This window comes from Pinus tabuliformis, chromosome 4_1, assembly GCF_031772625.1.
Source record: "Pinus tabuliformis cultivar Carrire ecotype Pingquan chromosome 4_1, CPIR1, whole genome shotgun sequence".
In the NCBI taxonomy this organism is placed as follows: Eukaryota; Viridiplantae; Streptophyta; class Pinopsida; order Pinales; family Pinaceae; genus Pinus; species Pinus tabuliformis.
In genome coordinates, this window is record NC_142303.1 from 292,630,040 (window position 1) to 292,647,867 (window position 17,828).

Genomic DNA, 17,828 nt, shown 5'->3' on the forward strand with positions numbered 1-17,828 from the left:
TTGAAGCTCATGACGAGTGTGTAGAGCTCTTTTGTTGTGTTCGCTAATGGGATTTTCTCCATCTCTTCCAAGGGTATAATCAGGGTGTTGTCAAAATGTTTGCTTCTTCATTTTATGATAATAAATCCTAGGTGGATGATAGAGAATTCATTGTGGATGTGGATTTTATCGCTGAAGCCACTAATCTCCTTGTCGAGGCATAGAAGTGGTAAAAAAATTGCAAAGTTTGAGACATCCCCTGTAAAAGTTGCTTGCAAATAAGGACTGCACTTATCACATTATAGGTATGCATATCACTCACCTCAAACCAAAATCACAAAACTTGGTATTGTTGATGCGTTGTTATATCACTTGTGAGAGGCGTTGCATTTTAGTTTTCATTTACCATATAAGGCTATTGATGGTGCTTTTAGACAATAAGCTTAATCTGCATTTCTATTTTCATTGGATTCTAACTAAAATGTACTGTACCTACCAATTGTAATGCAAACATGCTAGGTGGCCACTCTTCCACCATAGTTAATATGCATCCTGGTTAAACATCAATTAGTTAGGCTTGGGGATTATTGAGATTCTTTCTTAAGTTAGAATCATTTCTATAAACCCTTGCTTCCTGGATAATTTGAACCACCAATTTCTTCTGAGCCTAATTCCCCACCTGAATGACTCTGCTCAGTCGCCTATTCATCTTTTGATGCATACTAATTTCAAATAATCTTATCAAGAGGTTGATTCTTGTGTCTTAGAAGATGATGGGGCCGCAAAGCCTAAACTTGTGTACGCTCGTCTAACCAGAAGTATGACCAAGAGTGTTCTTGTTGGACAAGGTGAAACAAAGCAAAAATTTAGAAATAAGGAAAAAACAAAACCTCCTAGAATTAACTCTTAGCTTGAGCCTTTGTCTCCTGAACCTGCATGCCAAGAAACAAAGAGTGAATGTAAGCAGAATTTTAAGTCTCATATCAGGGATAGACAAAGAGGAAGGAAAATTTCTAAGTTAAGGGCTTCTCCTACTGAAGAGATATGTGTTGATATCGAGACTAATACAGAGTCTAAACCTAAGAAGACTAAGCCCGAATCTCCAGGAAATCTGAGTGTTTTTGATAATAAAAATGACACATTTAAAGTCGACAGTGATCTTGGGATAATTTGTTTAGAAGCCTTGTTAGATCTCTATTTTCATCAATAATTTTTATTCATTGTACCACGAATGAACGACTGAATTTATCAACTCATTCGAGAAAATGAGCTACTCAAGGTCTCCTATCGACTTAAAGAAACACAATGATCACAAAATTATACTAGCTCAACTAACAAGTGACAAGTTTCTGATACTCAGATTGTAGTGAAGCCTTCATAGGTCAGCCATAAATTCCTCGGATCTTGATGATCCACACGATGCTAAATAAAGGATTTTATTATTGATATGTCTTAGCTTTTGGGAATGATAAGGTATGTTGATATTCTGATTTTATTTGCTGAAATTGTAAGGGTGTTATAGAATTGAAGATTCTTTAACTGTAGGAATTTATAGGGTAAGTTCCTCAGATAGAAGACCAAAGGACACCGCTACAAATAGATCACATATCAATAAATTAGTATTCTTGACGTGGTTAAAACCCTAAAATAGGGAAAACAATCCACAGCCTAAGCCAACACGGCCACTTCAAGCAATTTATTAATGTAAAAGAAAGAAAATTTACATAAGCTTCTCTCATGAACGGTCACCCTACAAATGACCCTCCATGCTCTTTAAATAGAGATCATGGACCAATTGGGTGTTAAGCCACGGATCAAGTGTCAGTAATACCAAGGAGAGAGTGAACCATCAGATCACTTAATGTCTAGAACATATTGTGACCGACAGATTGTAAGTTACAAAAGTACATAGTAAAGAAACACACTTTACCTAACTCTACACTAGACCAAGTTATACTTAACTATTTCCTATGTGTCGGAATATCCTAACATCCCCCCTTAAGAACAACTTGGGATAGGATTGAAGGATGTACAAATATGACACAATAGGAGAAGGAAGGAGGCATTAGAGCCTATCCCCCCTTAGTGACAACTTCCTAAACTCCAAACATAAATCAAAGTTTAGTAAACTTTGCCTCTATGAGAGACTTTGTAAAGATGTCTGCAACTTGATCATCGGTTGAACAATATTGCACTTCAAGAACATGGTCATGAATGAGCTTTTTGCTGAAGTGCATGTGTAGTTCAATGTGTTTTTTGTGCTGATGTTGGACTGGATTTTTTCATAGTTGAATGACACTTTGATCATCACACCAAAGTGTAGTCGGATGTTGCTGTTGAAAGCCAAACTTTGACAGGATTTGACGAAGCCACATGGCTTCCTTACTAGTTTCTATGGTGCCATGATACTCTGCTTCTGCTGAAGAAAGAGAAATGGCACTTTGTTTCTTACAAGCCCATGTAATAGGTCCAGAACCAAGAGTGAACACATAACCTACACTAGACTTCCAATCATCAGGGTCACCAACCCAATCGGAATCAGTGAAACCAACCAATAGAGGAGATGCTTCTGCACTGTAATGAATCCCCAACTGAATTGTACATTGAACATAATGAAGTATTCTTTTAGCTACTTTCCAATGACTTTCATGTGGGTTTTTCATAAACTGAGCAATAAGGCCAACAACAAAGGAAAGGTTAGGATGGGTATGGATTAGATACAAAAGTTTTACTACAAGTTGATGGTATAAGGTAGCATCAGCTTCAGGGGAAGTACAAGTGACTGAAATTTTGACTCTAGACTGAAAGGGAGAAAGGGCTGACTTATAGTCTTCCATGTGAAAGTGGCGTAGAAGATCACAAGCATACTTGGACTGGGAAAGGTAAATACCTTCCTTGGATTGCAAGACTTGAAGACTAAGAAAATAATGCAAGTGTCCTAAGTCTGTCATTTCAAGATGCTTTTTAAGGCTGGACTTCACATGATTTATAAGGTTGGGATCACTACCAGTAATGATAATATCATCAACATAAAGAAAAAGAATGATAAGAGACTTACCCACTTTCTTGGTGTAGACAATATTGTCAAAATGACACCTAGAAAAGCCAATATCTAAAAGAAAGCTATCCATTTTGGCATACCAAGTCCAAGGGGCTTGCTTGAGACCATAAAGGGATTTCTTAAGCCAACATACAAGGCTGGACTCTGTTTGTATAAAGCCAGGAGGTTGTTCCATGTAGATTTCTTCATGCAAGTCCCCATGCAAGAAGGCGGATTTAACATCCATCTGATGGAATTCCCATTTGAAAGAGGAAGAAAGGTAAAGAACAAGGCAGATAGAGTTCAATTTGGCAATAGGGGAGAAGTCTTCAGTATTGTCAATGCCTTCAACTTGTGAAAACCCCTTAGCAACAAGACGAGCTTTATGTTTATCAACTTTTCCATTTGGTCCAAACTTGGTTCTGTAAACCCATTTGCATCTAACAAGTTTTTGTCCCTTTGGAAGAGGAACAAGATCCCATGTATCATTTGCCAATAATGAATGATATTCTTCATTCATAGATGCATCCCAATCTGGATGGCCTGAAGCTTCTGCAAAGGTGTCAAGATCATAATTCACTGAAGCTTGACCCAGTAAAGAATAGGATCTATCGAACTGAGAACATGTATGTTGCTGATCTGTAGGATCACCTGCAAGAGCACCTGCTGCATCCTGAGTAGCACGGACCCATTTTGGAAGCTGAGGAGCGGAAGAAGGATCCTGAGAAGGTGGGGGAGGATTGTCATCCTCGTTGTCATCATCTGAAAAGAAATATTTTCAGAAGTAGAAGGGATAGAGAGAGGTGGCACATCCGCCAGACTAGGCTCGTAGGCCGATATATTTTCAGCAAAATTTACATATCTTCAAATGATAACATTTTGGACTTAAGTGGAATAAGTCTATATCCTTTGACATATTCAGAATATCCAAAAAAAATACATTTTTCACTCTTAGGTTCTAAAGCTTTATGTTTCTCATATGGAATATGGGCCCATGCTTCACTTCCAAAAACATAAAAGTGACTTACATCTAGTTTAATTGAGCTCCATGCTTCTTTTGGAGTGATATTCTTTAAAACCTTAGTAGGAGTGCTATTTACTATGTAATTTGCACAGTTAATTGCTTCTGCCAGAAAATTAAGACTAAGTCCTTTAGATTGATGCATACAATTAGCCATTTCCTTTAATGTGCGATTCTTCCTTTCAGCTACACCATTTTGTTGTGGTGTATATGGAACAGTATGTTGCATTTTAATTCCATGCTCAGTGCAAAAGTTGATGAATTTGTTGTTAACATATTCTCCGCCATTATCAGATCTTAGCTTAAGAATTTGATGTCCAAATTGTTTCTCAACAAAGGCCTTAAAGGCCAAGAACATGTTAAATACTTCACTCTTGAGTTTTAATAAGTATACCCAAGTGCATATGGAGAAATCATCAATGAAAGTTAAGAAATACTTGTAGCCAGAGAATGAAACAACTGGAAGTGGACCACATAAATCACTATGCACAAGCTGTAAAGGGGCTGAGGCGTGCCAACATGTACGTTTTTCAAAACTATCCCGATGATGTTTTCCAAGTACACATCCAGAATAAACACCATATCTGCAAGATACCATAGGAAGACCTGTCACCATATTTTCTTTACATAGATTTTGAAGGGAGCGATAGTTTAAGTGATCAAATTGCTCATGCCAAAGTTTGCTCACTTCATCATTATGAACAACAAATATCGAGGGAAGAGTTAATGACCCAAAGTTGTTAAACTTATACAACCTTGTAGAATCATCAGCAATGCTAGTAGCTAAAATCTATCTAGGATCTCTTAGGTCCTTAATTACAACATTGTGAGGTGAAAATTCAACGGTTTTACCCACCTGAATGAGTTATCTGATATACTGATAGAAGGTTGCAAGATAAGGTTGGAACACATAATACATCATTAAATTGACCATTGTCTAGATGAACAATTCCAGTCCCTACAATAGTAAGAGATCTATCATCACCAACATATATATTTTTGGTGTTACAATCATTCAAAGAAGAAAACATGGCTTTGTTTTTGGCCATTTGATAAGAAGTTCCAGAGTCAATGAGCCACTCATTAGAATGAGAGGAAGAAGATACATTTAGTGCATAACCTGATCGAGATGCTTGAAAACCACATGCAAAAAGTGCTATTCCTGAAGATGAAGTTGAAGTTGAAGAGTGCTCCAAATGGATGTTATGCATCTTCATTTGTGCTTCCAAGGCTTCCATCTTCTTAAAGAATTTGGATTCTTAGTGGCCATCTCAATTACAAAAGTTGCAATGTCTATCAGTCTTCTTCCCTTTGTTTTTATTTGCCATATCATTTTGTTGAATTGATTTTTCATTTTGAGACTGAAATTGCTTAAGACCCTTGTTTGGTTTAGGACCATTCTGTTTAGGATACTGCTTCTTAGGATTCTTTGAATTTGGTTGTTGTTGGGAAGCTAAGGCTTTCTTAGAAGAGTTTCCAAGATTAAGAAGACCGAAGTGTAAGAGTTTTTCTTGTTCTCTTATTAAAGAATCACAAAAGATATCAAAAGAGGGGGACTTATAGTCTTGTCATTGAGAAATAAAGGCTTCTTTAGTAGAATGGGAGGTGGAAACAAACACAGAGTAGGCTGGTCCCAACTTAGTAAGAATGGAATATATAAGGCTACCATATTCTTTCTTAACATTAACACCTTCCAAGAGAAGTCTAAGGGTCTTGAACTTGGACAAAAAATATTCAATGGAAGAAAAATTATTTGGGTCCAACGTAAGCAACTCATTTTCGAGTTGATGGGCTTTAATTTCATTTTTAATTCCAAAAACTTTAGTGAGCTATTTCATTACTTCATTAGGGGTATTAAGTTCTGCGATATGAAATCTAAGGCCTGGAGAAATAGATACCCCTATCAACCCACGTGCTTGATCTTGCCTATTTTCCCATTTGGCTGCCTTATCTTCATCTTTAGGTTTAGTTTCTTGGCCTGGGACTATCTTGTAAAGACCTTTACTTATAAGTAAATCCACAATGTAGGACCACCATTGGAAGTAGTTTGTGCTCTCAAGATTAACTTGGCATGGACTTTCCATTTTAATAGAAATTGAAGCTGTAGATGCTGAAACTAATATCTCGAAAAATTAGGCCGATTAAAAAAAAACGGCTCTAAAAACAGCTTCTGGATGAAGAAGTTATGGTTTTTTGAAGAAAAGTTGTTGAAGATGCCGATTAAGTGCGTGAATGTGTGGAAGTGAATGATAATGTTTATTAAAAAAAAAATCCCCCCCCCCTTTCCAAACTAAATCTAATTAGATCACTTTAATTTTTTTTTTATGTGACCCACTTTTATAAATAAGTGAATGTCACTTTTACAATGGTACTTTATGAGCTACCCACTAAATTGTAACTTAAATAAAAGATAAAGAGTCTTTAAAATTATAAGTGACTCACTTTTTATAATGGGTGAGAACACTTTTACATACACTAACTTTAAAACATATGTTACATGTGATTTTTGAAAAAGTAACTCAACAAAAAGAAAGACTTGAACTCAAGACCTCTATTTTCATAAAGTGACTTTGGACCAAGTGAGCTAGTTTAAAAGGTTAGTAATTTTTGGAAAAGAGGAAAGGTTTTTTTTTTAAGTCACTGAAGCTTTGGGGTGCATGCTTTCTTGAAAAAAATCTTTTTGCCTACAAAACAAAAAACCACACAAACCAACACGGACATACAAAAAACCAAACTTTATGGCTTGAAGTTAGCTTTCGCCCGAAACTACATATTTTCCTCAATGTTTCTGATTTTCTGAGATCACACTAAGGCACGCGGAAAAGAGCATACACATGAGAAATATCATTCCTTTCTATTTCTGATTTTCCCAGATCGCATAGAGTCGCGAGGCAAAGAGCGTACGTAGAAATGAAATGTATAGATATGGTAATAAAAAAATAGAGAGATAAATAAACCGAAATAAACAGAGAGATAAATAACTAAAACTGCAAATAAAGATTGTATATTTCCAGATCTTAAAAATGATGTAGCTAGGGCTACTGGAAACCTTTTCACATTAAACGAAATGGGTTCCTCACTGGAACATATGCTCCTAACGTAATAGAGCTGTCCTCTTGGCCCGAAAGCGGTCATAAACAATAGATATAGGAAACAATTTTGGATGCAGTTGTACTGACTTCCAATTTGGATCACCAACGAATGTAGCCCTCAAATAGCTCTGATACCATGTAGGAATTTATAGGGTAAGTTCCTCAGATAGAAGATCAAATGAAACCACTCACAAACATATCACAGATCAATACACCAGTATTCTTGACGTGGTTAAAACCCTCAAAGAGGGAAACAGATCACGGCCTCAGCCAATGCGGCCACTTCAGGAAATTTATTAAATTATGTAAAAGAAAGAAAATTTACATAAGCTTCTCTCATGAACGGTCACCCTACAAATGACCCTCCATGATTTTTAAATAGAGATCATGGACCAATCGGGTGTTAAGCCACGTATCAAGTGTCAATAATACCGAGGAGAGAATGAACCATCAGATCACTTAATGTCTAGAACATATCGTGACCGTCGGATTGTAAGTACAAAAGTACATAGTAAAGAAACACACTTGACCTAACTCTACACTAGACCAAGTTATACTTAACTATTTCCTATGTGTCAGAATATCCTAACAGTAACTACCCTTTTCCTTACTTATATCGAAAAATGTTTTTCTTTTCTTAATCTGCTACAGGTATCCATATTGGTTGAGTTATTGCTTTCATGTTTCATGGAGTGAATACTTGTCGGTTACCTCCAATTTCTGTGGATATTATCAAGTGAACTCCTATTAGTTACTCTGTTGATTTTGTTTCATCTGCTGGATTGTTGGAAATAATACTGAGAGGGGGGGGGGGGGGTGAATCAGTATTATCTAATCAATATAACTTTTTCATTTCCAAATTCAGTTTCATATACGCTACTTTAGTTAAGGAAAACCGCGTGTATACCCAACTTTGTGTAATGCAACAAGCGTATATCTAGTAAACTTATAATTCAGTTAGTTGCTTCTTAATGAGTGCATCAGAAGATTATTAACTATATGAACAGTAAATAGGAGTAGTAAAGCAGAAAAAATCACAACACACATGAACACCAGGATGTAAGGTGGAAACCCAATGTGGGTGAAAACCACCTGCTGCAATTCGTCTCTATATTCTTTTAATTAGAAATTTCTTTTTACAATGATTCTGTACTGGTGCAGTCTTATACCAGTACGCAGGCTGCTACTTGCAGAAGGCTACAACCTTCTCTCGTTCTCTAGCTTCTCCTGGAAGGGAGCTACAACTCCCTTAACTCTTGTACTAGCTGAGCTACTAGTACGTAGGTGCTAACCTACAGAAGGCTACAACCTTCTCTTTTCTTCCAGGGACCACGTTTCATAAATTTTCAGACTGGATCCATGAATAACATCAATCACACATCAAGTATATCTGCATCAACCAATCTCTTTTGCACCAAACAAATTGAATCAAATAATCACTTCTCTGAATGCTGTACCCAGAAAGTAGTAACAGTAACCAAACACCAATTCTGAACTCAGAACCCTGTAGCAATAAACAAAAGTAGCTAAAACATATTTCAAGAGACGTACGCTACTTCAATGTGTACACCCAGCATGCATACGATTCTGAATTAATGCCAACCAGCGTATACGCTGTTTTTACTTACTGAACTAGCGTGTATACGCGCCTTTGATGTGCCGAACCTGCGTACAGATCTATAAAAGATAGTTCACTCTTTCAAATATTCGGACATCAGTTATACCCACATTATCAGATTTATAGATCAAGTCATGCGCCAAATATAACAGATCAAAACCACACAAAGATACTACTATTCAAGTCTTGAATTTTGACCCATCAATAGAACTTATCCATCTTCTTGCGCTTAGGTTCCTCCTTGATTCAGATTCAGCTATGCACCATAAACCAATCACCAGTATTCCAGATCTTGCTCTTCATAAGATATTCAATACTTCAGTCCATCCCTTTGCCAAATGATCTCCTCCTTTTTATAGTCTTAGGCCTTACTCAAACCATGGTCCAAAACCATAGAGAACCAATACTAGGGACCCAAAACCTGGGTTCAATACTTCGGATGCAATACCAAGGTCCAAATACCATGGTCCTAAAAATAAGCTTTCCCACATGTACGCGCTTTTCTGTGCATGAAAGTGCGTGCATATGCATACGTGACTTTTGATCGGCAATACTGCGTGTATACGCGACTTCGTCAAAGGAAACCTGCGTATACCTCTTTTTCTTTCATACTGAGAGCCTGAACAATGATCTGCCATCTGAGTGAGTTGCCATCAAGGACAACACTTGTGCCATAGTGCCAAACCTGTGTCATAATGCCAACAATATCCCCCTTTGGACTTGATGGCAACCCCAAATCATTCAAAGTCATTCTCCCCCTTTGACATCAAGGGAAAAGGGTTATGCTCCCCCTGAGGACATGCTGAAATCTTTGCTCTGCTGTGCTGTCCATGCTTCCCCTGACTGTAGACAATGTCTGCAGAAAAAATGATCTATAAGAAAGACCATGACTCTATACATCATAAGCGACCTTCCTATCACCAAAGACTCATACATACATACATCTCCCAACCAAGTGAGGATATACCAATATTGACTCATCCACCCAACCAAGTGGGGATACACCAAAAGTTTACACAAGATAAAACAAGAACATTACATCAACCATCCTAGGCATAGTGGGGAAATGACAGAAGGACATTACATGACCTTGATAAGAAAAGAAATACATGACATAGAGACGAAATATCTATAACCAGAATATGATAGTTATCAACAACTATTATCAGCCGCATCTGTCAATCATCATTCAGACCAGCAACCATGTTCTCCTTCTGTACTTGTTCCCCCTGAAACCAAAACACTGTGATCTTGAACCAAGATCTTCTTAGATAATGCCAACAATGCATTATTAGAAGAATATATATGCTCCCCCTAAACCTGTGCCAGATGGTCTCTGTCAGACCCATATCAGACTCCTTTCATCTTGAGCCTGGCCCACTATTTGTCTTCAAACCAACATATACGTGACTACACCCACATAAACCGGCGTATGTACACGGATCCTCCTCATGAAACTTGCGTACACCCACTTTTCTATGAAACAGATAAGTTTCAACAGCAAGATGAAGCATCGACTACTCCCAGCTTCTGTCTGAGGTATTCAAATGTTTCCCTAGGCAGTGGTTTGGTGAGTATATTAGCAACTTGTTCCTTGGAGGGGACATACTCTAATTTGACCTTTTGTTCAAGCACTTGTTCCTGGAGAAAATGATATTTGATAGGTATGTGCTTGGTCTTTGAATGCATGATGGGATTCTTTGAAATACTGATTGCACTTGTATTATCACAAAAAATGGAGATAGGTGGAGTACAAGTGATTTGCATGTCTTGCAATGTTTGCATCATCCAAAGGAGTTGTGTGCAGCAAGATGCAACAGCTACATATTCTGCTTCAGCTGTAGATAATGCAATTGAACTCTGTTTCTTGCTGAACCAAGATACTAATCTAGGACCCATGAAGAATGCACCACCACCAGTGCTTTTTCTGTCATCCACACTTCCTGCCCAATCTGCATCTGTATATGCATGAAGTGTGAGATATGTACTTCTAAGATACCATAAGCCATAGTTTTGAGTTCCTTGAAGATACTTGAAAATTCTCTTAACTGCCTGAAGATGAGTTTCCTTTGGATTTGCCTGAAACCTTCCAAATATTCCCACTCCATGCATAATGTCTGGTCGGGTACATGTTAGATAGAGCAGACTACCAATCATGAATCTATAGGTTGGTTGATGCACTGCTGTTGATTCATCATTTGCGCTGAGGCTGCATCCTGTTACCATAGGGGTACATACTGGTTTCAAATCCTCCATCCCATATTTCTTCAAGATCTGCTTGAGATACTTGGTTTGTGATAGAAAAATACCGTCTTTGTTTTGTTGGACTTGTAAACCAAGAAAATATGTGAGCTCACCAAGCAGGGACATTTCAAATTATTTTTGCATCACCAAGGCAAAGTTTTGACTCATGTCTTCTTCATTGCTACCAAAGATGTTATCATCAACATATACAACAAGTATTAGCAACTTATCATTGTCAATTTATATATATATATATTGCTGTCTGTTGATCCTTTTGTAAAACCTTGTTGATGAAGATACTTATCCAAACGATAATACCAAGCCCTTGGAGCCTGTTTAAGGCCATAGAGAGCCTTTTTGAGTCTACATACAAGTTTTGGATCATTTCCAAGGATAAACCCATCTGGTTGCTCAATATACACTTCTTCATCCAAGTCTCCATTTAGAAAAGCAGACTTCATGTCCATTTGAAATACTTTGAACTTCTGAAAGCTAGAAAGAGTAAGGAACATTCTTATGGCATCAAGTCTGGCAATTGGTGCAAAAGTTTCTTCAAAGTCTCTGCCTTCTTGTTGAGCATACCCTTTACAAACAAGTCTCGCCTTGTTTCTAATAACATATGTATTTTCATTTAGTTTATTTTTGAATATCCATTTTGTGCCTATTACATTTTTATCGTTTGGTCTAGGAATCAACTCCCAAGTGTTATTCTTTTCAATATGCTCCAGTTCTTCATTCATGGCCTTGACCCAACATTCATCTTTGCATGCTTCACTTACATTTTGTGGTTCAGTAGAGGAGAGCAATGCTAGGTAGCTTGAAGCTTCTGAAATAGTTCTTCTTGTTTGGACACCTGCCTCTTTCTGCCCCAAAATTTGAGTTTCTGGATGATTCTTCTGAACGTACCTGGATGGAGTCTTTTCTTGTATCCTTATATGTTCTTCTGGTGCCTCATGGGTTTCTTCTTCATCATGAGTCTGATTTTTTGTTGAAGGATAGTCCTCATCATCTTTGAAATCTTCAGATTTTACTTGCCTTGGAATGTTTCCTTCTTCATCAACCACTACATCAATACTTTCAACAATTTTTCCAAGTCTTTTATTGTAACACTTATATGCTTTGCTGTGGGGAGAGTAACCAAGAAGAATGCCTTCATCTGCTCTAGGTTCAAACTTACCAAGGTTTTCATCAGTATTTTTGATGTAACATTTGCTTCCAAAAATTTTGAAGTATTTTACTGTGGGAGTCTTACCATACCAAAGTTCATGAGGAGTTTGAGTGCTGTTCACCTGGACGTTTGTCTTGTTGAGAATAGTGATGGCAGCAAATGCAGCTTCACCCCAGAAGGTTGCAGGAGTCCCAGACTCATCAAGCATTGCTCGAGCCATTTGTTGAACTGTTCTGTTCATCCTTTCTACTACTCCATTTTGTTGAGGAGTCCTAGCAGTAGAGAATTCCCTTCTTATTCCATGTTCTTCACAAAAATCGAAAAATTCATTCGAGGTAAATTCCCCACCTCTATCAGACCTGAGGCATTTGATTCTGCGATATGATTCGTTTTCAACCAAGGCTTTGAATGCTTTGAACTTTTCGAAAGCTTCGTCTTTATGCTTCATTAATCCTATCCAACACATCCTTGAAAAGTCGTCAATGAACAATATAAAGTATTCTTCTCCTTGAGGTGACCTTTTTCTAGATGGACCACATACATCAGTATGGACAAGTTCAAGTGGCCTACTAGCTAATCCTTCCTTCTCAGGGAAATTAGTTCTGGTTTGCTTCCCAAACTGACATGATTTGCATATTGTGTTGTCTGGAATTCTGATGTCAGGGAGGTCATGAACCGCCTGATATTTACATGCTTTCCTTATTTGAGAGAAGCTTAGATGCCCCAATCTTCTATGCCATAGCTAGTGTTCATCATTTTTGCTAAGATAGCATTGCTGTTGTTCTCCCTTGAGTATGTATAAATTATTTGGAGTTCTTATGCCTTTAATTACGGTTTCTCCTGTATCAAGCTCATGAACAATACATCCATTTGATCGAAATATTACCTCATTTCCTCGATCACACATCTGACTGACACTTAATAGATTATGCTTTAAGCCATAAACATACATAACATTCCCAGCTTTGACCTTTTCTTTCAAAAGAACAAAACCTTTACCTTTTATGAATGCAGGGGTGTCATTTCCAAATGAGACCTTCTTTTCCTTTTCTAAGGCACTATATGATTGAAGTTTTTCTTTATCACCTGTCATATGTTTCAAGCATCCACTGTCGATGTACCACTGCTTTTCCTTCCCTTCTGCATATAAGGCTATGCCACATCTTTCTGGTTGCGGTTCTTTCTTCCTCCATGTTTTGGGGCTCAATGAAGCTTGCTCCTTCTGAGTTGTTTTCTGAAACCTACTCCTGCATTCAGAATCTTCATGACAAAAGTTGTTACAGATAGAACATTTTATTTCATTTCCAAGAGCAGAAAAGTTATTGTAGGTTCTTTTCATGATTCCAGTCACACTCCTTTGATTTCGTGCTTCTCTGGTCATGATGGTCTTGTAGGCAACACATTGAGCTGCTTTATGTCCAAAGTTATGACAAGAGAAACATTGGCCATTGAAGAAATTCCTGCAATCATCAAACCTTCCATTGTAATAGCCATTCGTTTTTGAGGTAAATTGAGAATGATTTACCTGTGGTTGGTTGTAGCTTCTGTTCATCCTTGAAGTAGATTGCCCTCGATTTACTTGGTGATTTTTGTTCATTCTTGAAGCAAATTGTCCCTGATTTACTTGGTGATCTTCATTGTGCCTTTGCTGTCGATTGTCAACTTGTTCACTTCTCCTTGCAGCTTCAAGATAGCTTTTGGAGGTAGATGGATTCTGTGCTTGAGATGTTTCTTCAGTATACCCAAGACCTGTCTTGATTAGAGGAGAACGCTGCACTTTGATAATCTCATCTAAAGTTTCAGATCCTTTAGCAAATCTAAGATTAAGAGTTTTTGTTTTCTCAATGTCCTTTCTAAGTCCCACAATTTCACATTCTAACTTTTCATTGTGTTTCTCCATTTCAGCAAGTTGGAATGTCAGAGTATCTATAATCATATTCTTTTCTTCTAAGCAAATTTTGAGTTTAGAAATTTCTTCATAAAGACCTTCTTCATCTATAGCATCCAAGAAATCATCATCTTCAAAAGCCATCAAAAGTCTATAATCATTACCTTGTTCATCTTCATCACTATTTGAAAATCCATCACTGTCTTCATGTGTGTAATAACTCTTCTTACTTACATTCTGTTCCATCTAACTGATTCCTTACCTTTGTCAAGTTTATCTTTATGAGGACACTTGGCAGCATAGTGACCAACTCTTCCACAAGCAAAACATTTAAAAGGTAGCTTACCTCTGAATCTTCCAGAACCCCGTTGAAGGTTCTTGACAAAATTTGATTCTTCCTCTTCTTTCGACATATGTCCTGAGTCATTGTAATCTCCTTTTCCTGAGGCTTTGAATGCGGCTTCTCTCTTGTCTGATGGTCCCCCTTTTCTCATTTCGTAAGCAGTTAGGATTCCGTGTAGCTGTGACATGGTAAGGCTCTGTAGATTCTATTTTTCTTCTATGGCGGAAACTTTTGATTCAAACTTAGAAGACAAAGATCTTAAAACCTTTTCAACCAAAACAACTTCTTTTATTTCTTCACCCAATTTTTTCATACAATTAACAATCTCATCTATATGTAGGAAATAGTTAGCCACACTTTCATCATTGTACATTCTGAGATTTTCATATTGAATTCTGAGAGTTTGTAGTTTTGCTCGTTTTACCTGATCATCTCCTTCATAGCTCAGAACGATCTTGTCCCATATTTCTTTTGCGGTTTTGAGCTGCATAACCTTGACGAATTCTGATTGAGATAGACTCCCTAATAGAGTATTGACAGCCTTTGCATTTGTTTCATACTGCTTCTTACCAGTCGTATCTGTAGGAGTTGCTGATGGAAATGTGTATCCTGTTTCCACGATATCCCAGACTTCTGTACCAAGAGATTGAAGATATGCTGTGATTCTTACCTTCCAATAGATGAAGTTTCTCCCATCAAAAATTGGTGGCCTGATCGATGCTTCTTTCTCATAATTGCTCATGATGATAGATCTTCCTTCAAGCGATCAAGCTTCTTCTGAAGGACCTGCTCTGATACCAATTGTTGGAAATAATATTGAGAGGGGGGGGGGGGGGTGAATCAGTATTATCTAATCAATATAACTTTTTCATTTCCAAATTCAGTTTCATATACGCTACTTTAGTTAAGGAAAACCGCGTGTATACGCAACTGTGTGTAATGCAACAAGCGTATATCTAGTAAACTTATAATTTAGTTAGTTGCTTCTTAATGAGTGCATCAGAACATTATTAACCATATGAACAGTAAACAAGAGCAGTAAAGCAGAACAAATCACAACACACATGAACACCAGGATGTAAGGTGGAAACCCAATGTGGGTGAAAACCACCTGTTGCAATTCGTCTCTATCTTCTTTTAATTAGAAACTTCTTTTTACAATGATTCTGTACTGGCGCAGTCTTATACCAATACGCAGGCTGCTACTTGCAGAAGGCTACAACCTTCTCTCGTTCTCCAGCTTCTCCTGGAAGGGAGCTACAACCCCCTTAGCTCTTGTACTAGCTGAGGTACTAGTAGGTAGGTGCTAACCTATGGAAGGCTACAACCTTCTCTTTTCTTCCAGGGACCACGTTTCATAAATTTTCAGACTGGATCCATGAATAACATCAATCACACATCAAGTATATCGGCATCAACCAATCTCTTTTGCACCAAACAAATTGAATCAAATAATCACTTCTCTGAATGCTGTACCCAGAAAGCAGTAACAGTAACCAAACAAAAATTCTGAACCCAGAACCCTGCAACAATAAACAGAAGTAGCTAAAACATATTTCAAGAGATGTACACTACTTCAATGTGTACAACCTGTGTGCATACGCTTTTGAATTAATGCCAACCAGCGTATATGCTGTTTTTACTTACTGAACCAGCATGTATATGCGTCTCTGATGTGACGAACCTACGTACAGATCTATACAAGATAGTTCACTCTTTCAAATATTCAGACATCAGTTATACCCACATTATCAGATTTATAGATCAAGTCATGCGCCAAATATAACAGATCAAAACCACACAAAGATACTACTATTCAAGTCTTGAATTTTGACCCATCAATAGAACTTATCCATCTTCTTGCGCTCAGGTTCCTTCTTGATTCAGATTCAGCTATGCACCATAAACCAATCACCAGTATTCCAGATCTTGCTCTTCATAAGATATTCAATACTTCAGTCCATCCCTTTGCCAAATGATCTCCTCCTTTGTATAGTCTTAGGCCTTACTCAAACCATGGTCCAAAACCATAGAGAACCAATACTAGGGTCCCAAAACCTGAGTTCAATACTTCGGATGCAATACCAAGGTCCAAAACCATAGGTACAAATAACATGGTCCTAAAAATAAGCTTTCCCACATGTACGCACTTTTCCGTGCATGAAAGTGCGTGCATACGCATACGTGACTTTTGATTGGCAATACCGCGTGTATACGCGACTTTGTCAAAGGTAGCCTGCATATACCTCTTTTTCTTTCATACTGAGAGCCTGAACAGTGATCTGCCATCTGAGTGAGTTGCCATCAAGGACAACACCTATGCCATAGTTCCAAACCTGTGTCATAATGCCAACATGGATATGGCCAAAAAGCCAAAAACAAAAAAATATGATTATTTTGCAAAAAGATGGTTTTTATTTATGAGTTTATTACAGACATAGTTAGTTGAATGATTTGTAAGGGCTCTGGACACCAGATATCTCCACAATGGTATGATATTGTCCACTTTGGGCCTAAGCCCTCATGGATTTGTTCTTGGGCTTTACCCCAAAAGGCCTCATACCAATGGAGATATTTGTCCATCCTTATATACCCATGATCCTCCCCACTTCTAGTCAATGTGGGACTTTGGTCGTATACCCAACAATCCTCCCCTCGAACAAAGGACCATTGAGCCTCCCCTCAAATGATTATCCATCTGCAGGATTCTCCCCTCTCTACCAACCAGGATTCTCTGCTCCAATGCGTTGGAAGCACACGCCTTACATGGAAGCACCACCTCTCTCGAGAGCTTGCTCTAACCGAGCTCATCCAAGGGCTTACCGGGGCTCACCACCTTCATTCGGCATTCTGAGGATTTGGCTAACTTCGAACTTGGCTCCGATACCAATTGTAAGGGCTCTGGACACCACATATCTCCACAATGGTATGATATTGTCCACTTTGGGTGATTGGTATATAAGCCTCCTATTTTGTAATGGAAAGGGGATACCTATGGTACTAAAGATAGGGGAAATACTGGAAAAGTGATGTTGAAAACTATGACTGTGGAATTTATATTAAGTTTAAATGCATATATTGATATGATTTAATTTTATTGGTACATCTTCATCTGAATTATCCTTCCATATGTGCATTATTGTTATTACTTGTCTTTATTATTTATGTGGTTTGATTGGGAATTATAAAGTTCATATTGCTTTAGGTACACTGACTTGGATCATGGTCTAATAACTAGTTTTATGCATTACTTTTCCTCCATGTTAGTTTAATTCTCTAAGTATGAAACAAATCGTATAAATCCTCTAGTGACTCATGTCCCAAGGGTAATAAAGATCCTAACACTCTGCTGATTTTGATTTGGTTCCGGTAGATAAAATTCATAGGAATGTTATCTTTCTATGAGTTAAATTGATACATACATTGTATTATTTT